Genomic DNA, 22,936 nt, shown 5'->3' with positions numbered 1-22,936 from the left:
TGAATTTTCCGCTCATTTCTAGTCAGGATTCTATCACATTGCATTAAATCAGGTGTCTGTTCAGACAACACCATGAGGGAATTTGCGGTTTTGCGCTCCCGCAACCGCCGGTCAATTTGAATAGCCAGTGCCATAGTATCATTCAGACCTGTGGGAATGGGAAAACCCACCATAACATTCTTAATGGCTTCAGAAAGGCCATTTCTAAAATTAGCGGCCAGTGCACACTCGTTCCAATGTGTCAGCACGGACCATTTCCGAAATTTTTGGCAATACACTTCAGCCTCGTCCTGCCCCTGAGACATAGCCAGCAAGGCCTTTTCTGCCTGAATCTCAAGATTGGGTTCCTCATAAAGTAAACCGAGCGCCAGAAAAAACGCATCAAGATCAGCCAATGCCGGATCTCCTGGCGCCAGCGAAAAAGCCCAATCCTGAGGGTCGCCCCGTAAGAACGAAATAACAATTTTTACTTGCTGAGCAGAATCTCCTGATGAACAGGGTCTCAGGGACAAAAACAATTTACAATTATTCACGAAATTCCTAAACTTAAACCTGTCTCCGGAAAACAGTTCAGGAATCGGTATTTTAGGTTCTGACCTAGGATTTCTGATAACATAGTCTTGTATGCCCTGCACACGAGTAGCCAGCTGGTCCACACTTGTAATCAAGGTCTGGACATTCATGTCTGCAGCAAGCATAGCCACTCTGAGGTAAAGGGGAAGAAGAAAAAAAAAAAAAAAAAAACTCAGAATCTTCTTTCTTATAATCCCTCTTCTGCAATGCATTAAACATTTAATACTGGCCTGGCAAACTGTTATGACCCCAATGGCGAGGGTCTCAGAGGAACGTGGAAGTCTGCAGAGTACAAAAATCCAGCTCATAGGGCAGTGGTAACTGGGTTGACCATATATCTACTCCTAACGCCAACACTAGAAGTAGCCGGGGATCATTCCTACGTTGATTCTAGATGACACGCGCCAGCCGGAGAATCTAGCTACCCCTAGTAGAGGAAAACAAAGACCTTTCTTGCCTCCAGAGAAGGGGACCCCAAAGCTGGATAGAAGCCCCCCACAAATAATGACGGTTAGGTAAGAGGAAATGACAAACACAGAAATGAACCAGGTTTAGCACAGAGAGGCCCGCTTACTGATAGCAGAATAAAGAAAGGTAACTTATATGGTCAACAAAAACCCTATCAAAATCCACACTGGAAATTCAAGAACCCCCGAACCGTCTAACGGTCCGGGGGGAGAACACCAGCCCCCCTAGAGCTTCCAGCAAAGGTCAGGATATAGATTTGGAACAAGCTGGACAAAAAATACAAAACCAAAACAAATAGCAAAAAGCAAAAGGCAGACTTAGCTGATATAACTGGAACCAGGATCAGTAGACAAGAGCACAGCAGACTAGCTCTGATAACTACGTTGTCAGGCATTGAACTGAAGGTCCAGGGAGCTTATATAGCAACACCCCTAACTAACGACCCAGGTGCAGATAAAAGGAATGACAGAAAAACCAGAGTCAAAAAACTAGTAACCACTAGAGGGAGCAAAAAGCAAATTCACAACAGCCCACATAGTAATACATACAGCACAGCCCACAGAGCAATATATACAGCACAGCCCACAGAGCACTATATACAGCACAGCCTAGAGTACTATATACAGCACAGCCCACAGAGTACTATATACAGCACAGCCCACAGAGTACTATATACAGCACAGCCCACAGAGTACTATATACAGCACAGCCCACAGAGTACTATATACAGCACAGCCCACAGAGTACTATATACAGCACAGCCCACAGAGTACTATATACAGCACAGCCCACAGAGCACTATATACAGTACAGCCCACAGAGCACTATATACAGCACAGCCCACAGAGCAATATATACAGCACAGCCCACAGAGTACTATATATAGCACAGCCCACAGAGCACTATATACAGCACAGCCCACAGAGCACTATATACAGCACAGCCTACAGAGCACTATATACAGCACAGCCCACAGAGTACTATATACAGCACAGCCCACAGAGTACTATATTCAGCACAGCCCAGAGTAATATATACAGCACAGCCCACAGAGTACTATATACAGCACAGCCCACAGAGTACTATATACAGCACAGCCCACAGAGTACTATATACAGCACAGCCCACAGAGCACTATATACAGCACAGCCCACAGAGCAATATCTACAGCACAGCCCACAGAGCACTATATACAGCACAGCCCACAGAGTACTATATACAGCACAGCCCACAGAGCAATATATACAGCACAGCCCACAGAGCACTATATACAGCACAGCCCACAGAGTACTATATACAGCACAGCCCACAGAGCACTATATACAGCACAGCCCACAGAGTACTATATATAGCACAGCCCACACAGTACTATATACAGCACAGCCCACAGAGTAATATATACAGCACAGCCCACAGAGCAATATATACAGCACAGCCCACAGAGCACTATATACAGCACAGCCCACAGAGCACTATATACAGCACAGCCCAGAGTAATAGGAATAATTGGAAGCGAGATATATTGTGCTGAGTGAGAAACGAGATCAAAGCAAGAAGGAGAATACCAGTAGGAGTCGTGCTGTGACACCGAGGCAACATCCTACTGAGGCGCACAACCGGCGGCCGGAACGCCGAGGGAGTATTACAATATTCAGCTTCAAGCAATACTCTAAACCAACGGCAGGACAGTCAGTCTAAGGCGGGCTGTCTCACCCAAATCACCTATGCAGTTTTGGGGGGCAACTTGTGGAGAGGGGCGACTCTAGGGTCCCGGAAGAGCTCCGAGCCTACCCGTCATACGGGTGCCGTCCTAACCGTAACATCAGGGAGGGACGGAGGATTAGCAGAACATCATCTAATCGAGTTGTGAGGGAACTTAAGAAACGGACACAACAGTTGTGGGGACTTTCCGTAAGCACAGCAGGGAAGGACCACAACACATAGCGCTAGCAGGAAGGCGCAGATTTCCACCTGTTAAGAGAACTCTGGAGGTGCCATTGGACCGGCCGGACTTGCGCAGCCTGGTCATCCGGACTCCGGACTGAGGACCCAGAGATCTTCAGTAAAGAGGTAAAGAGACTGCAACCTGGTGTCCTCGTTATTTACTGCACCGCACCACCACCACTATCCACATCTATTACTGTACGCCCCTCGGCAGGGTCACGGACCGGGCCTAGCCACCGTGACAACCCCAGAGCAGAGACTCAGAGGCCCGGTACCGGGTACCCCTCGGCCCTGCGGCAGTGGGGGCGCTACACTATATACAGCACAGCCCACAGAGTACTATATACAGCACAGCCCAGAGTACTATATACAGCACAGCCCACAGAGCACTATATACAGCACAGCCCACAGAGTACTATATACAGCACAGCCCACAGAGCAATATATACAGCACAGCCCACAGAGTAATATATACAGCACAGCCCACAGAGCAATATATACAGCACAGCCCACAGAGCACTATATACAGCACAGCCCACAGAGTACTATATACAGCACAGCCCACAGAGTACTATATATATAGCACTGCCCACAGAGTACTATATATAGCACAGCCCACAGAGCAATATATACAGCACAGCCCACAGAGTACTATATATAGCACAGCCCACAGAGCAATATATACAGCACAGCCCACAGAGTACTATATACAGTACAGCCCACAGAGTACTATATATATAGCACTGCCCACAGAGTACTATATACAGCACAGCCCACAGAGCAATATATACAGCACAGCCCACAGAGCACTATATACAGCACAGCCCACAGAGTACTATATACAGCACAGCCCACAGAGTACTATATACAGCACAGCCCACAGAGCACTATATACAGCACAGCCCACCATGCACAACTACGGGTTAAACTCTGATCCCGGCTCCGTGCGTCCCTTATATGCTCTTTCAGTGGTGTCCTTGCACATCCTGAGGTATTGAGCCTCACCTGTTTCCTATTAATGGCATGTTTTATATATGTATATATATTTTTGTGCAATAATAAAGCTGATTTTTATACATCTTTATTTGGGTTTTTTGGTCGTTTTCTGGGTCTGTTTTGACCCATATCTTCCTTGTTCCATATTTAATAGCGACTTACCCGCATTTATGCATTAGTCTTCCTGGCATGGCATTTTAATCTGGATTATCTGATTGATAAATATCATCTATTGCTATGCATATCTTTGTTTTGTGTTTTATTTCTCATTGAGCACTATATACAGCACAGCCCACAGAGCACTATATACAGCACAGCCCACAGAGCACTATATATAGCACAGCCCACAGAGTACTATATACAGCACAGCCCACAGAGTACTATATATAGCACAGCCCACAGAGCACTATATACAGCACAGCCCACAGAGCACTATATACAGCACAGCCCACAGAGCACTATATACAGCACAGCCCACAGAGTACTATATATAGCACAGCCCACAGAGCACTATATACAGCACAGCCCACAGAGCACTATATACAGCACAGCCCACAGAGTACTATATACAGCACAGCCCACAGAGCACTATATACAGCACAGCCCACAGAGTACTATATACAGCACAGCCCACAGAGCACTATATACAGCACAGCCCACAGAGCACTATATACAGCACAGCCCACAGAGTAATATATACAGCACAGCCCACAGAGTACTATATACAGCACAGCCCACAGAGTACTATATACAGCACAGCCCACAGAGTACTATATACAGCACAGCCCACAGAGTACTATATACAGCACAGCCCACAGAGTACTATATACAGCACAGCCCACAGAGTACTATATACAGCACAGCCCACAGAGCACTATATACAGCACAGCCCACAGAGTACTATATACAGCACAGCCCACAAAGTAATATATACAGCACAGCCCACAGAGTACTATATACAGCACAGCCCACAGAGTACTATATACAGCACAGCCCACAGAGCAATATATACAGCACAGCCCACAGAGTACTATATACAGCACAGCCCACAGAGCAATATATACAGCACAGCCCACAGAGTACTATATACAGCACAGCCCACAGAGTACTATATACAGCACAGCCCACAGAGTACTATATACAGCACAGCCCACAGAGCACTATATACAGCACAGCCCACAGAGTACTATATACAGCACAGCCCACAGAGCACTATATACAGCACAGCCCACAGAGTACTATATACAGCACAGCCCACATAGTAATATATACAGCACAGCCCACAGAGCACTATATACAGCACAGCCCAGAGTAATATATACAGCACAGCCCACAGAGCACTATATACAGCACAGCCCACAGAGTACTATATACAGCACAGCCCACAAAGTAATATATACAGCACAGCCCACAGAGTACTATATACAGCACAGCCCACAGAGTACTATATACAGCACAGCCCACAGAGCACTATATACAGCACAGCCCACAGAGTACTATATACAGCACAGCCCACATAGTAATATATACAGCACAGCCCACAGAGCACTATATACAGCACAGCCCAGAGTAATATATACAGCACAGCCCACAGAGCACTATATACAGCACAGCCCACAGAGTACTATATACAGCACAGCCCACAGAGCACTATATACAGCACAGCCCACAGAGCACTATATACAGCACAGCCCAGAGTAATATATACAACACAGCCCACAGAGTACTATATACAGCACAGCCCACAGAGTACTATATACAGCACAGCCCACAGAGTACTATATACAGCACAGCCCACAGAGTACTATATACAGCACAGCCCACAGAGTACTATATACAGCACAGCCCACAGAGTACTATATACAGCACAGCCCACAGAGTACTATATACAGCACAGCCTACAGAGCACTATATACAGCACAGCCCACAGAGCACTATATATAGCACAGCCCACAGAGAACTATATATAGCACAGCCCACAGAGCACTATATATAGCACAGCCCACAGAGCACTATATACAGCACAGCCCACAGAGTACTATATACAGCACAGCCCACAGAGCACTATATACAGCACAGCCCACAGAGTACTATATACAGCACAGCCCACAGAGCACTATATACAGCACAGCCCACAGAGTAATATATATAGCACAGCCCACAGAGTACTATATACAGCACAGCCCACAGAGAACTATATACAGCACAGCCCACAGAGTACTATATACAGCACAGCCCACAGAGCACTATATACAGCACAGCCCACAGAGTACTATATACAGCACAGCCCACAGAGTACTATATACAGCACAGCCCACAGAGCACTATATACAGCACAGCCCACAGAGTACTATATACAGCACAGCCCACAGAGCACTATATACAGCACAGCCCACAGAGTACTAAATACAGCACAGCCCACAGAGAACTATATATACAGCACAGCCCACAGAGTAATATATATACAGCACAGCCCACAGAGTAATATATACAGCACAGCCCACAGAGTACTATATATAGCACAGCCCACAGAGCACTATATACAGCATAGCCCACAGAGTACTATATACAGCACAGCCCACAGAGCACTATATACAGCACAGCCCACAGAGTACTAAATACAGCACAGCCCACAGAGAACTATATATACAGCACAGCCCACAGAGTAATATATATACAGCACAGCCCACAGAGTAATATATACAGCACAGCCCACAGAGTACTATATACAGCACAGCCCACAGAGTACTATATACAGCACAGCCCACAGAGCACTATATACAGCACAGCCCACAGAGCACTATATACAGCACAGCCCACAGAGTACTATATATAGCACAGCCCACACAGTAGTATACAGCACAGAGCACAGCCCGCATCTCTTCTCTTCCTCCACCCCCCCCCCCCCCCCCCCCCGAGAATGGCCCGCAGTCCAGTAAAGAAAAAACAAATACTCTCCTCACCTCTCCTCTTGCCAGCGTTGCTTCCTGGTTCCTGCTCCTGTCTCAGCAGCTGCACTAGTCTGCCCGGGACACAGCAGGTGCGCGATGATATGACGTCATCGCGCACCCGCAGTGTCAGCGGCAGAGCGGGGAATGATGAGAGAGGGAGCGTCTGTAGACGCTCTCTCCTCCATCATTGCATTCAACTGTACCGGCGTCTATACGCCGGTATAGTTGAATGCGACGGCGAGGGGGGGAGGGAGGCGGATCGAGCGGCCCACTACTGGCACCGGCCCTTCTGGCATTTGCCAGAAGTGCCCGATGGCCAGTCCGGCCCTGCGCGCAGACACTGCAGGTGGCAACATACTCCCGAAAATCCTGATGAACCCCTGGCCACCAGTGGTGGCTTTATTACCAGGATGTCCGGTCATGACCAAATCATGAAGTTCACTAAGAACTCTCAGACAAAGACTGGCACAAACAGCTTACCTAACGGACAAGCAACAGGGGCGTCCTCCTGAGCCTCAACAACCTCTTTTTCAAGATGGGAGCATATAGACGCAATAACCACCCCTTTTTGTAGAATAGGTACAATTATTTCCACCCCAGGAAAACAATGAAATGAGGCATCCGCCTTAATGTTTTTGTTCCCCGGCCTATATATGTGACTAAAAAGTTAAACCGTGTGAAGAACAATGCCCATGTTGCCTGTCAAGGCGTTAAACGTTTCACAGATTCTAAGTATACAAGATTCTTATGATCCGTAATCACCATAACTGGATGAACAGGCCCCTCCAGAAAATGACGCCACTCTTCAAAGGCCCACTTGATTGAGAAGAGTTCCGTTACCTATGTCATAACTTTTCTCTTTTTCTCTGCAGACAAGTTTTTCGAAAAATATGCACATGGACGCCATTTACCAGGAAACATACCCTGCGACAATACAGCCCCCTCCAAAGACATGTCAACCTCAATGATAAAAGACTGAGTGACGTCAGGCTGTATGAGGGTCAGCACAGATGCAAAACATTTCTTCAAGGTATCGAATGCCTCCCTGACTGGACCACTTGGAAAAGTCTGTCTCCTTCCTAGTCATATCAGTCAGGAGTTTGGCCGCTACCGAAAAGTTCTTGAAGAACTTACAGTAGAAGTTGGTGAAACCCAAAAACCTGTGTAACACCTTCAAATCCTTAGGACGATCCCAATCCAATACCGCCCGGACTTTCGCCAGATCCATGCGAAAACTATTGGATGACAACACATATCCTAGGAAAGGGATCTCCTCAACCGAGAACGTACACTTTTCAGGTTTGACACATAATTTATTGTCTCTGAATATCTGTAAGACCTGCCTGACATGTACCTGGTGTGACTCAAGGTCAGGTCAATAAATTAGTATGTCATCAAGATAGAGTACAATAAATCTACCTACAAGGTGACTAAAGATGTCATTTATAAAGTTCTCACAGATGGCAGGAGTGTTGTCAACCCAAATGGTATCACCAGCGCAGGAGAAGGAGAACTCAAGACTCTTCCCTCTTCTGGCTTCTCTCTGTCGTGGTAAACCCATGACAACTACTGTGTATAATTCTACAGTGTATAATAGAGCAGTGTATAATACTGTGAATAATTATAACTGGCATTTAATACCCAGACATGGCATAGCTGTCATCATAGTGGTGGTAACACCATAAATAGGACTGGGCGAGGGGGAAGGCCCTAGTGCCAAGGAGCTACAGCAAGGCTGGAGGGCATCTAACCCCAGCATGTGTGATACTGACTGCTGAGCTGTGCATCTAATCCTACCCTGTGTTATACTGACTGCTGAGCCGTGTATCTAATCCTATCCTGTGTGATACTGTCTGCTGAGCCGTGTATCTAATCTTATCCTGTGTGATACTGACTGCTGAGCTGTGTATCTAATCCTATCCTGTGTGATACTGTCTGCTGAGCCGTGTATCTAATCCTATCCTGTGTGATACTGTCTGCTGAGCCGTGTATCTAATCCTATCCCGTGTGATACTGACTGCTGAGCCGTGTATCTAATCCTATCCTGTGTGATACTGACTGCTGAGCCATGTATCTAATCATATCCTGAGTGATACTGTCTGCTGAGCCGTGTATCTAATCCTATCCTGTGTGATACTATCTGCTGAGCCATGTATCTAATCCTATCCTGTGTGATACTGACTGCTGAGCTGTGTAACTAATCCTATCCTGTGTGATACTGTCTGCTGAGCCGTGTATCTAATCCTATCCTGTGTGATACTGTCTGCTGAGCCGTGTATCTAATCCAATGTGATACTGTCTGGTGAGCCGTGTATCTAATCCTATCCTGTGTGATACTGACTGCTGAGCTGTATCTAAGTGGCATACTTTTGAACACACCAGATACTGTTGTGCTCAAAAGTTTACATACCCCGGCAGAATTTTTGCCTTCTTGGCCTTTTTTCAGAAATATGAATGATAACACCAAACTTTTTCTCCACTCATGGTTGGTGGTTGGGTGAAGCCATTTGTCAGACTACTGTGTTTTCTCTTTTTAAATCATAACAACAACCCAAAACATCCAAATGACCCTGATCAAAAGTTCACATACCCTGGTGATTTTGGCCTGATAACTTGCACAGATGTTGACACAAATGGGTTGTGAATGGCTACTAAAGGTAACATCCTCACCTGTGACCTGTTTGCTTGTAATCAGTGTGTGCATAAAAGCTGAGTGAGTTTCTGGGATCCAGACAGACTCTTGCATCTTTCATCCAGCCACTGATGTTTCTGGATTGTGAGTCATGGGGAAAGCAAAAGAATTGTCAACGGATCTACGGGAAAAGGTAGTTGAACTGTATAAAGCAGGAAAGGGATACAAGAAGATATCCAAGGAATTGATAATGGCAGTCAGCAGCATTCACACTGTGATTACCAAATGTAAAATCAGGGGATCTGTAAAAACAAAACCACGGTCAGGTAGACCAACAAAAATGTCGTCCACAACTTCCAGGAAAATTGTTTGGGATGCAAGGAAAAACCCACAAATAACATCAGCTGAAATACTGGACTCTCTGAAAACTAGCGGTGTGGCTGTTTCAAGATGCACAATAAGGAGGCACTTGAAGAAAAACGGGCTGCATGGTTGAGTCGCCAGAAGAAAATCATTACTGCACAAATGCCACAAAGTATCTCACCTACAATATGCAAAACAGCACAGAGACAAGCCTCAAAACGTCTGGAACCAGGTAATTTGGAGGGATGAGACCAAAACTGAACTTTTTGGCCACAACCATAAGGGTATGTGTCCACGTTCAGGATTGCATCAGGATTTGGTCAGGATTTTTCATCAGTATTTGTAAGCCAAAACCAGGAGTGGAACAATTAGAGGAAAAGTATAATAGAAGCATATGCTCCACTTCTGTATTTATCACCCACTCCTGGTTTTGGCTACAAATACTGATGGAAAATCCTGACCAAATCCTGATGCAATCCTGAACGTGGACACATACCCTAAGGGTATGTTTCCACGGTCAGTAAACGCTGCTTGTTTGACGCTGCAGCGTCAAACAAGCAGCGTCCAGATGTTCCAGCATAGTGGAGGGGATTTTATGAAATCCCGTCTCCACTATGCGTGGAAACCCGCACGCGGCGGCCCTGCGACTCCGGACATGCTGCGCGTCTTTTCAGAACGCAGCATGTCCGTACACCTTGCGGGGACGCAGCGTCCCCGCAAGGCATATCACAGGGCCCTATGGCGAGGGGTGCGATGATCCCGGATGTGTACAGTACACATCCGGCACCATCGCGTCCCATTAAGGGGGCGGGGCTTAGCGCCGAGCGGCTTCGCCGCTGCGGCGATACCGCCGCGTAGCCTTAACGTGGAGACATAGCCTTAGGCTATGTGCTCACCTTGCAGATTTGCCTGTGGAATTTTCTGCATCTCTTGACAGAAAATGCAGGTTAAAATCTGTGCGGATTTGATGCGTTTTTCATGTGTTTTTGTAAGCTAAATAAAGATCTATTATTTAACACAAAAACAAAAGATTGTGATGTAATTTCTTGTCCAACCTCTTCATTTACATAGTCCATTGAAGAATAATGTTTACACACAGAAAGATAGATGATAGATAGATCTATCTATTGTAAGATAGCGCTTACTGCGTGTGATGGGGACACTTCGCTTAGCAACGGGATTCAGTCACACCGGCACAATTTTCTCTATTTAACAGTCCATGTGGTTTATTATGCAGTCATAAACCGGTGTAACAGGCCAGATTAACCCCCCACCCAGAGTATACCCCGGGGTATAAATTGGACTAGGCCAGATCATACCCCTCTGGGCCAGAATACACCCCAGCTGCTGTAGATCAGATTTTTCAGGCTTTTGAGAACCACTGAGTGATATACTCAATAACGGGGCCCCAGACATGGCACAGGATTGAGTGATATACTCAAGAACGGGGCCCAGGCAGCACACAAGGGGCAGAGACAGCGAATGGGGTCCCAGGCAACACACAGGGCCCCAGGCAGCACTCGGGGCCCCAGGCAGCACACAGGGCCCGAGACAGCGAACGGGGTCCCAGGCAGCACATGGGTCGCCAGGCCACGCATGGGGCCCCAGGCAGTGCATGGGGGCCCCCAAGCATCGTACGGGGGCCCCCAAGCATCGCACGGGGGCCCCAGACATCACACAGGGGCCCCAGACATCACACAGGGCCCCAGGCAGCACGCGGGGCCCCAGGCAGCACCGGGGCCCCAGGCAGCACATAGGGCCCGAGACAGCGAACGGGGTCCCAGGCAGCACATGGGTCGCCAGGCCACGCATGGGGCCCCAGGCAGTGCATGGGGGCCCCCAAGCATCGCACGGGGGCCCCAGACATCACACAGGGGCCCCAGACATCACACAGGGGCCCCAGACATCACACAAGATTGAGTGATATACTCAAGAACGGGGCCCCAGACATCACACAGGGGGTCCAACACGGCGCACAGGGGGTCATAGACAGTGGACGGGGGATCCCAGACAGCGCACAGGGGCCCTGCACACTGTCTCTGTCTCCCCCCTTGCGCGCTGTCTCTGCCCCCCTGTGCGCTGTCTGGGTTCCCATGCGCTTTGTCTGCCTCTCTGTGCACTGCCTGAGGCCCTGTGTTCTTCCTGGGGTGCTGTGCGCTTCCTGGGGCCCCCGTGTGCTGCCTGGGGCCCCCGTGTGCTGCCTGGGCCCCATGTGCTGTTAGGGACCCCTGTATGCTGCCTGGGGCCCTTGTGCACTGTCTGAGGCCCCTGTGTACTGCCTGAGGCCCTGTGCACTGTCTGAAGCTCCCGTGTGCTGCCTGGGGTCCGTTAGCTGCCTAGGACCCCGTTCGCTGTCTCTGCCCCCATGCACTGCCTGGAGCCCCCGTGTGCTGGCTGGGGCCCTGTGCGCTGCCGGGGGCCCCCGTGTACTGCCATGGGCCCCTGTGCACTGCCTGGCGCCCGTGTGTGCTTCCTGGGGCACTGTGCGCTGCCAGTGACCCCTGTATGCTGCCTGGGGCCATTGTGCGCTGCCTGGTGCCCTGTTCGCTGCCTGGGGCCCCTGTGTGCTGCCTGGAGCTCCCGCGTGCTGCCTGGGACCTCGTTCGCTGTCTCTGCCCACCATGTGCTGCCTGGGGTCCTGTGCGTTGCCTGGGGCCTCGTGCGCTGCCAGGGGCCACTGTATGCTGCCTGGGGCCACTGTGCGATGCCTGGCACCCTGTGCACTGCCTGAGGCCCGTGTGTGCTACCTGGGGCCCTGTGCACTGCCTGGGGCCCCCATATGCTGCCTGGGGCCCCGAGTGCTGCCTGGGACCCCGTTCACTGTCTCTGCCCCCCGTGTGCTGCCTGGGACCCCGTTCGCTGTCTCTGCCCCCATGTGCTGCCTGGGACCCCGTTCGCTGTCTCTGCCCCCCGTGTGCTGCCTGGGGCCCCATTCGCTGTCTCTGCCCCCCCATGTGCTTCATGTGTTCTGCCTGGGACCCCGTGTGCTGCCTAGGGCCCCGTTATTGAGTATATCACTCAGTGGTTTTCAAAAGCCTGAAAAATCTGAGCAGCTGGGGCATATTCTGGGGGTGGGGGTTAATCTGGCCTGTTACACTGGGTTATGCTCAGTTCATTATATACTTCATAGAACACAAAAGGCACCAACAGATGACATTAAGTTGCAGTCTCTAAACATGCTGGACCTTACTCCATCCAGTTACCATGGGTGACCGCACAGTTCATTAACTGACCCCACGTCAGTGCACAGAGTTCCCTATACTCTGGGTTACCTTCCTGGAGCTCCTGCTCCACACACTGACTCTTGTCAGTACTCTCCCTCCCAGGGAAGCTGCCGTACTGGGATCACTGTCCCGGACACTCACCAGGCCACCTGACAGTCCAGATCCTCAGACGGGCGGTAGCTGCCCCAATGCAGTGCTGTCACAGACTCTGCATACATGGCCTCTCCATGCGCTATTCAGGAAGTCCTACTCCCAGGATCTTCCAACACATAGGCCTCCAGGTCCACAGCCTCTCAGTGCACTAATCAGGGATCCGGTCCATACACAGGACCTCCCAACACACAAGCCATCCAGGACCTACACACTCTACATCACAGGGACCATGTGACCACACCATGGTCACATTATGTACCTGTAACCACTCCCATAGATGGGTGGTGTGTGTGGTTAGCCAGACTCGCCCAGCTCTCCAGCTAACCCTGCAAGCCTCCCTTTACAAACTAAACAAATACTTGTGGGACTACAGGTCCCAGAACAATAACATTACTGGCTTACACTGTCACTGTTTCACCATCATAATCACAGATACGCCTCCATGCGCATCCTGAGGAGCACATACAACGCCCCCTAGCTTTAACAGGGGTCACTGCATCACACTATAGATATATCTATAGATAGATAATACCAAGCCCAATGTTTAGTAATAAACATAATAAAATGGTACTTAAAGAATTAAAGACACACACGGACGCACGCACACAAAATCTGCGTTAGGCCCGGGGTCACACTTGCAAGAAACTTGCTCCTCAATACCCGGCACTGCCGCCGGCACTCGGAACCATAGTGTTCAGCTGCACAGAAATACATGCAGCCGCACGCTCTGGTCCCGAGGGCCGGTGGCAGTGCCGGGTATTGAGGTGCGAGACTCATGTGAGTTTCTCGCAAGTGTGACTTCGGCTTTAAACGCAATATCTGTTTAATTTTTTTTTTAAATTGAAAAATAAAAATGGCGTGGGCTCCCGCGCGATTTTCTGCACCAGAGAGGGAAAGCCAGCGATTGTGGGCCGATGTTTATAGCCTGGGAAGGGGTTAATACCCATGGAGCTTCCCAGGCTATGAATATCAGCCCGCAGCTGTATATTTAGCCTTTACTGGCTATTAAAATAGGAGAACCCCCCCAAAAAATGATGTGGGGTCCCCTTATAATTAATAGCCAGAAAAGGCTATGCAGACAGCTGCGGGCTGATATTCATAGCCTAGAGAGGGGCCATGGATATTGCCCCCCCCCGGCTACAAACACAAGCACACAGCTGCCCCAGAAATGGCACATCTGGAAGATGCGCCAATTCCGGTACTTAGCCCCTCTCTTCCCACTGCCCTGTAGCAGTGGCAAGTGGGGTAATAGGGGGTTAATATCACCTTTGTATTGTAAGGTGACATCAAGCTGGCTTAGTAATGGAGCGGCTTCAATAAGATACCTATCCATTACTAATCCTATAGTTGTTGTGGGTTAAATAAACACAGCCAGAATAAAGTATTTTAATGAAATAAAACACCACACAGTTTTGCCATTTTTATTTTTCTGCCAATCCATACGACGTCCTCGATCTCCTGGAAAAAATAAAAAATAAAATAAACCAACACAAATACTCCCTGGTCCTACGCAGTCCATTTAATAATGAGTGCTCTCCCAGTGATCTCCCCTATAGAGCTGTTACATCAGGAGGTGTGACCGCTCTATGGTCCTTCAGTGACACACTTACAGGAAACAATGGCTCCTGCCGTGTTATCACTGAGGGTTCAATGGCCTCTCACTTTGCGGCACTGTTGCGTGAGAATTTTCCCACGCAGCAGTGCCGCAAGTGACAGCGACCTCTGACGGCAGAGGGATACAGTGCAGGAGGATACCTGCCGTCAGAGTATCACCGGAGCCCGTCGAGAGCGGTCACATCGATAGCTCTCTATAGGAGATCATCGTGGGACACTCGTTATTAAATGGATTACATCGGATCAGGGAGTATACTGTTGGTTTACTATTTTTATTTGTTTTACAGGTGATCAAGGGCTTCGGGGACTAGGTGTATGGTGAGCATATATTGTACTAGATGGTGGCCCGATTCTAACGCATCGGGTATTCTAGAATATGTGTGTAGTTTATTTATGAAGATTTCAGAATAATGCAATGAATACACAGGATTCGACCGGCCGGGCACGACCAATTAGTGAAGCCTGGTTCAAATACGGCGCCAATTTGCGGCCGAACTGCGTCTGTCGCTGATTGTTCGTGGCCGGCCGGGCGCAACCAATTAGTGAAGGCAGGGCCAGCTTCAGGTTTTTGAGGGCCCCGGGGCGAAAGAGTCTCACAGCCCATGTAGCATATAACACAGCCCACATAGTATATAGCACATCCACATAGTATCTAGCACATCCACCATCCACGTAGCATATAGCACAGCCACGTAGTATATAGCACAGCTATGTAGTATATAACACAGCCACGTAGTATATAGCAAAGCCACGTAGTATGTTGCACAGCCATGTAGTATATAGCACAGCCCACACAGTATATAACACAGCCCACCCAATTCCGCAGCAAATCCGCAGGTCTATTTACACCTGCAGTTTTGCTGCGGATTTGACTGAATCAATGGAAGTCAATAGGTGCATAAACACTGCAGATCCGCAAAAAGAATTGACATGCTGCAGAAAATAAAACGCTGCAAATCCGCTCATTTTTTTCCGCAGCATGTGCACGCCAAATGTCAATTTCCTATTGACTAACATTGCTTGTGCATTACACTGCGGATATGATGCAATTCCACACGTCCAAAAATGCTGAGGAAACGCATCAAAATCTGAAACGTGTGCACATAGCCTTAACGTTACATTTGGAGAGAGGTCACAAGGCCTATGATGAAAGGAGCACCATTCCTACAGTAAAGCATGGAGGTGGATCGCTGATGTTTTGGGGATGTGTGAGCTACAAAGGCACAGGAAACTTGGTCAAAATTGAAGGAAAGATGAATGCAGCACGTTATCAGCAAATACTGGAGGCAAATTTGCACTCATCAGCCCGGAAGCTGCGCATGGGACGTACCTGGACGTTCCAACATGAAACGATCCAAAACACAAGGCCAAGTTGACCTGTCATTGGATACAGCAGAACAAAGTGAAGGTTCTGGAGTGGCCATCTCAGTCTCCTGACCTCAATATCATTGAGCCACTCTGGGGAGATCTCAAGCGCACAGTTCATGCTAGACAGCCCAGGAATTTACAGGAACTGGAGGCTTTTTGCCAAGAAGAGTGGGCAGCTTTACCATCTGAGAAAATAAAGAACCTCATCCACAACTGCCACAAAAGACTTCAAGCTGTCATTGATGTTAGAGGGGGCAATACACGGTACTAAGAAATGGGGTATGTGAACTTTTGATCAGGGTCATTTGGATGTTTTGAGTTGTCATTATGATTTAAAAAGAGAAAATACAGTAGTTTGCCAATAAATGGCTTCACCCAACCACTAACCATGAGTGGAGAAAAGGTTTTGGTATTATCATTCATATCCTCTGAAAAAAGGTCAAGAAAGCGAAAATTGTTCCGGGGGGTGTAAACTTTTGAGAACAACTGTAAACCTCTCTGCTATAATGTATTGGACGCGGTGACGGTTCAATGATCACTCGCGGATTCAGCTGTGTCCATAGCACTGACACGTGTGGAGCGTCAGCACATACCCTTCCCATCACTCTGGTGTGGGGGTCTCCCCTCTATGACATTAGCACTCGCCCCGCACAGGCGCCCGCTGCCACTGGCCGGACTTCTGTCCTCCTCATGGACAGCCGAGAAAAAAATGAGATAACGTCACATATACTTTTAATTATAAGCAACAGCAATTCCTCTGCACCTCCCCCCCCCCCCACACACACATGCGCACCCTGGGCTGCGGAGCGTGAATGTATGCTCAATGTGGAGTCAGCGGCTGCCAGATTTCCTTCCCGTCACCTCTGTCCTCAACCCCCTCCATCTCCAGCCAGACCCCTGTCCGCCCTCCAGACCTTTTTATCCCCATCCAGACCCCTCTGTCCCCCCTCCAGACCCCTCTGTTCCCCCCTCCAGACCCCTCTGCTCCCCCCTCCAGACCCCTCTGCTCCCCCCTCCAGACCCCTCTTTCCCCCCCTCCAGACCCCTCTGTTCCCCCCTCCAGACCCCTCTGTTCCCCCTCCAGATTGCTGCTCCCCCTCCAGACCCCTCTGCTCCCCCCCCTCCAGACCCCTCTGTTCCCCCCTCCAGACCCCTCTGCTCCCCCCTCCAGACCCCTCTTTCCCCCCCTCCAGACCCCTCTGTTCCCCCCTCCAGACCCCTCTGTTCCCCCTCCAGATTGCTGCTCCCCCTCCAGACCCCTCTGCTCCCCCCCCTCCAGACCCCTCTGTTCCCCCCTCCAGACCACTCTGTCCCCCCTCCAGACCCCTGTTCCCCCCTCCAGACCCCTCTGTTTCCCCTCCAGACTGCTCTGTTCCCCCTCCAGACCACTCTGTTCCCCCCTCCAGACCACTCTGTTCCCCCCTCCAGACCACTGTGTTCCCCCTCCAGAACCCTCTGTCCCCCCTCCAGACCACTGTGTTCCCCCCTCCAGACCCCTCTTTCCCCCCCTCCAGACCCCTCTGTTCCCCCCTCCAGACCCCTCTGTTCCCCCTCCAGATTGCTGTTCCCCCTCCAGACCCCTCTGCTCCCCCCTCCAGACCCCTCTTTCCCCCCCCTCCAGACCCCTCTGTTCCCCCCTCCAGACCACTCTGTCCCCCCTCCAGATCCCTCTGTTCCCCCCTCCAGACCCCTCTGTTTCCCCTCCAGACTGCTCTGTTCCACCTCCAGACCACTCTGTTCCCCCCTCCAGACCACTCTGTTCCCCCCTCCAGACCACTGTGTTCCCCCTCCAGAACCCTCTGTCCCCCCTCCAGACCACTGTGTTCCCCCCTCCAGACCCCTCTGTTCCCCCCTCCAGACCCCTCTGTCCACCCCTCCAGACCCCTCTGTTCCCCCCTCCAGGCCACTCTGTTCCCCCCCCTCAAAAACCCTCTGTCCCCCCTCCAGACCCCTCTGTCCCCCCTCCAGACCCTGCTATACCCTCTGTCCCCTCTATATAGCACTGCACTATATGTAAGGTAAAACCGAAAAAAATGAACCGGAGTACAAGTTGGTGCACATGCAAATCAGGAGCAAGATCACACGGCCACGAAACAGACAAAAGCGGAGACAGAAGAAAATTAACTACGATCTCCTGCTGTACAACGACAAGTACAAACAACAGTGCAGATAAGTATACAGAGAGGAGTAGTCAGTATACAGAGAGGAGCAGTCAGTATATAGAGGGAGCGGAGCAGTCACGATATAGAGAGCGAAGCAGTCAGTATATAGAGGGAGCGGAGCAGTCAGTATATAGAGAGCGGAGCAGTCAGTATATTTAGAGCGCGGAGCAGTCAGTATATAGAGAGTGGAGCAGTCAGTATATAGAGAGAGCGGAGCAGTCAGTATATAGAGAGAGCGGAGCAGTCAGTATATAGAGAGAGCTGAGCAGTCAGTATATAGAGAGCGGTATATACAGAGAGCGGAGCAGTCAGTATATATATAGAGAGCGGAGCAGTCAGTGTATAGAGAGCGGAGCAGTCAGTATATAGAGGGAGCGGAGCAGTCACGATATAGAGAGCGAAGCAGTCAGTATATAGAGGGAGCGGAGCAGTCAGTATATAGAGAGCGGAGCAGTCAGTATATAGAGAGCGGAGCAGTCAGTATATTTAGAGCGCGGAGCAGTCAGTATATAGAGAGTGGAGCAGTCAGTATATAGAGAGCGGAGCAGTCAGTATATAGAGAGAGCGGAGCAGTCAGTATATAGAGAGAGCTGAGCAGTCAGTATATAGAGAGCGGTATATACAGAGAGCGGAGCAGTCAGTATATATATAGAGAGCGGAGCAGTCAGTGTATAGAGAGCGGAGCAGTCAGTATAGAGAGCAGAGCAGTCAGTATATAGAGAGAGCGGAGCAGTCAGTATATAGAGAGTGGAGCAGTCAGTATATACAGAGAGCGGAGCAGTCAGTATATAGAGAGAGCGGAGCAGTCAGTATATAGAGAGTGGAGCAGTCAGTATACAGAGAGCGGAGCAGTTAGTATATACAGAGAGCGGAGCAGTCAGTATAGAGAGCAGAGCAGTCAATATATAGAGAGGAGCAATCAGTATATAGAGAGCAGTCAGTATATAGAGAGCGGAGCAGTCAGTATATAGAGAGCAGAGCAGTCAGTATATAGAGAGCGAAGCAGTCAGTGTACAGAGAGTGGAGCAGTCAGTATATAGAGAGAGGAGCAGCCAGTATATAGAGAGGAGCAGTCAGTATATAGAGAGAGTGGAGCAGTCAGTATATAGAGAGGAGCAGTCAGTATATAGAGAGTGGAGCAGTCAGTCAGTATATAGAGAGAGTGGAGCAGTCAGTATATAGAGAGGAGCAGTCAGTATATAGAGAGAGCGGAGCAGACAGTATATACAGAGAGCGGAGCAGTCAGTATATATAGAGAGCAGAGCAGTCAGTATATACAGAGAGCGGAGCAGTCAGTATATAGAGGGCGGAGCAGTCAGTATATACAGAGAGCGGAGCAGTCAGTATATAGAGGGCGGAGCAGTCAGTATATACAGAGAGCGGAGCAGTCAGTATATATAGAACGGAGCAGTCAGTATATAGAGCGAAGCAGTCAGTGTATGTAGAGCCACGCAGTCAGTATATACAGAGAGCGGAGCAGTCAGTATATACACAATTTGGAGGTCAATCAGTATACATAGAGCCGCGCAGTCAGTATATAAGTGCAGCGCCCCAGAGTCCTGGTCGTTGCAGTACTGACGCTCTGCCGCTAAGGGGAGTGATGGTGGAGTTCACCTGACCAGGTATCACAGACACCAATACACTTCATAGTCTGGCCTCCAGGGGGAGCTAAGGGCGCTATGTATTAGGCCACTCCTCACAATTTGGTAAAACTGGGGGTTAGATAGAAAGTTAGTTAGAAGCTGACTGGGTTGGAACCAGGCAACATCCTGTGGCAGAGGGTGTTGCGGGGGAAGATTCAGGGGGGTCTCTGTCAGGGGTGGGATCCTGACAGAGGCCTAGCGAACAAGACAGAACGTTAAGGATCCGCGCCTGCACTACATCGCGGCGGTATCTCAAGAAAGGACAAGAAGCGAGGTTTATTGTGAAGAGTGAGAAACGAGATCACAGCAAAAAGGAGATAACACCAGTAGGAGTCGTGCTGTAAGATCGAGGCAACATCCTACTGAGGCGCGTAGCCGGTGTCTGGAACGCCGAGGAAGTATTGGGCTCTAAGCATTACTTCAAACCAACGGCAGGACAGTCAGTTATAGGCGCGCTGTCTCACCTAAATCACCTAAGCAAACATAGGGGGCAACTGTGGGAGAGGGGCATCACTAGGGTCCCGGAAGAACTCCAGGCCTACCCGTCATACGGGTGCGTCCTAGCCATATCATCTGGGGGACGGAGAAGAACATCAGAACAGATATAAGTTGTGGGAAAGAACATCAGAGACAGACACAACAGTTGTGAGGACTATCCCGTGGTGCTCAGCAGGCAAGTACTACAACACACAGGCGCTAGAAGGTAGGCACAGATTTCCACCTGCAAAGGGAACTCTGGAGGTGCCTTCGGACCGGCCGGTCTCAGACAGCCCTGTTAGCAGTACTCTGGATTGAGGATCTTGAAGCCTTCAGTAAAGAGGTAAAGAGACTGCAACCCTGTGTCCTCGTTATTCAGCACGACCTGCACCACTACCTACACCTTTCATTGGACGCCCCTTAGCAGGGTCACGGACCGGGTCTAGCCACCGTAACAACCCCAGAACTGAGACAGAGAGGCCCGGTACCGAGTACCCTGCGACCCTGCGTCTGGGGGCGCTCCAAACTTGGCGTCACGAACAGGATCTACTTAAGCCTGAAGAATCAGGTCATGTGTGCCTTGGAACTGTGTCTGAATTGTGCTTGAACTGTGATTTATTGCAAAGACTGTGAATTGCCACTTGCCGCCAAAAGTTCCCACCAAAACCGCCGCCATTGCAGCGCCACGGGGAGCGCAGAAGAAGAAGAAGGGCGTGCCATGGGAGGAGACTATCAAAGCGGCACCAAAAGTGGCGACCGCCCCCTCCGACTACTGCTGCGAGATGACGACCTGCATTGAAGCAGAGGAGAACCGCCCCCTGATTTGCAACGGCGGGAACGAGAGGAAGAAGCTACGCCCTCAGAAAATGGAGGGGCAACGTGCCTATGCCACCGAAGAAGATCCCGGAGCAGGGATGGCGACCAGCGAGTCCCAGAGCGACGGCGAAGTGATCCCGGCCTGTCCTCGACCACCGGAGACGGACCCGAACCCACCGCCGCTGGAGGATGCGGACCTCTCGAAGCCACAGGCGGCGGAGCCGAGCCAGCCTATCCCGAATATGGAGCCAGCCGATGCAAAGCAATGGAGGTCGGAGCTGTGTCAGGAGACCGCCCTGGAAGAACTGCGGTCCGGGCTGCAGCCGATTCCAGTGTCCTTGTCAACGGAACAGATCGACATCGGTGGAATCACATCAGACGCAGGTATGGAAAGCGTCCCTGCTCCCCCGACCGATCCTGCTCTCCCAACCGACCCTGCTCCCGTGACCGCTCCTCAGCCCGACAATAACCGAGTTTTCACCGCTAAGCTAGTAATACTAACCCCAGGCACGATGGAGAAGCTGGTGCCTCCGTTACCAACAACGATGGGGAAACCGCTAGATGTGAGCTCAGAGGGGGTGATCTTCCAGTGGGACACCCCACGGATCGGGCCAGATGGGGCCAGGCAGGAGGGCCTCAGCATTGCTGCGCTCACCTGGGAACAGTATAAGCAATGCTTAATTCGACAATGGCAAAATCAAAAAGAGACAGAACCAAATGACCCACCGAGAGTACAGAGACCAAGGACTGAACACAATAAGAGAAGCTCGGTAAGGCAGGGGACTGTACTGGCCTTTCACCCGAAGCGGGGTTGGGGCTCCATACAAGAACCGGGACTGCCGACAGAAATCTTCTTTACCAGCTACAATGTGAAAGCACCAACTCGCAATCGATATGACAATCAGCTACCATGTAAAGGGGACCAGGTGACCTACACTCGCCACCGGAGTGCGCAGGGGTGGTGCGCCCGGGACGTCCAACGATGCGAGCCGGTGGTAGCGCCACCTGCTGTCCCGACTACGACTAACCCAGATTTGACCAATGCCACTACTGTTGCCACGGTGTGCATTATCGCCGCTACTGAACTTGCAACCACAGCTGACATTCGAATCCAGACACCGGGTGATCTGACCGTGTCTGGGGGACCGACTACTCATACTGATTTTGCATCCGCCGAGGACAGAGGACCACAGCCCTCCCGGCCGGTGAGCGACCGTCACCAATTGATGCAGTGCAACCTTCTGTGAGGATAAACCTCGGAACCACGAGTATGTAAATAGTTAACTGTTCGTCTTCTGTGTTTCCTGCTGCTAGTACCCGACCAGGGTTGTTCTTAAAGGGATCCCTTTGTTTACCCGGGATCCCTATTACTTTTGATTTTTGCTTTTGTTTTCCTTTTTGCTCCTTTACCCCCTATTTTGAAAAGACTCCGAATCATGGACGGTGAATAGTTCACAAACTGTGTTGTAAATAGTTTGCACCCTATTAAGGGTGCCCCCTACTGGTTTTACAAGAAAAGGGACTCTTTGCGAAGAAACTGTTCCTGGAAACA

At 50.0% G+C, this 22,936-nt stretch overlaps 1 protein-coding gene and 1 long non-coding RNA gene across 2 annotated transcripts in view; one reads left to right on the top strand and one right to left on the bottom strand.

Moving 5' to 3' along the window:
• LOC143774251 (uncharacterized) overlaps window positions 1-8,352 on the top strand; it is a 129,850-nt gene extending 121,498 nt beyond the window's left edge. The window contains exon 3 of the long non-coding RNA XR_013215501.1: window positions 7,805-8,352. This is a non-coding gene — a long non-coding RNA (uncharacterized LOC143774251). The remainder of the gene's footprint in view (window positions 1-7,804) is intronic.
• The window catches only part of EFNB3 (ephrin B3), a 110,913-nt gene that overhangs the window by 36,350 nt on the left and 51,627 nt on the right, over window positions 1-22,936 (bottom strand). The gene's annotated exons all lie outside the window — the stretch shown is intronic.

This window comes from Ranitomeya variabilis, chromosome 5 (genome assembly GCF_051348905.1).
Source record: "Ranitomeya variabilis isolate aRanVar5 chromosome 5, aRanVar5.hap1, whole genome shotgun sequence".
Lineage (NCBI taxonomy): Eukaryota > Metazoa > Chordata > Amphibia > Anura > Dendrobatidae > Ranitomeya > Ranitomeya variabilis.
This window is presented reverse-complemented; position numbering and strand designations above follow the sequence as displayed.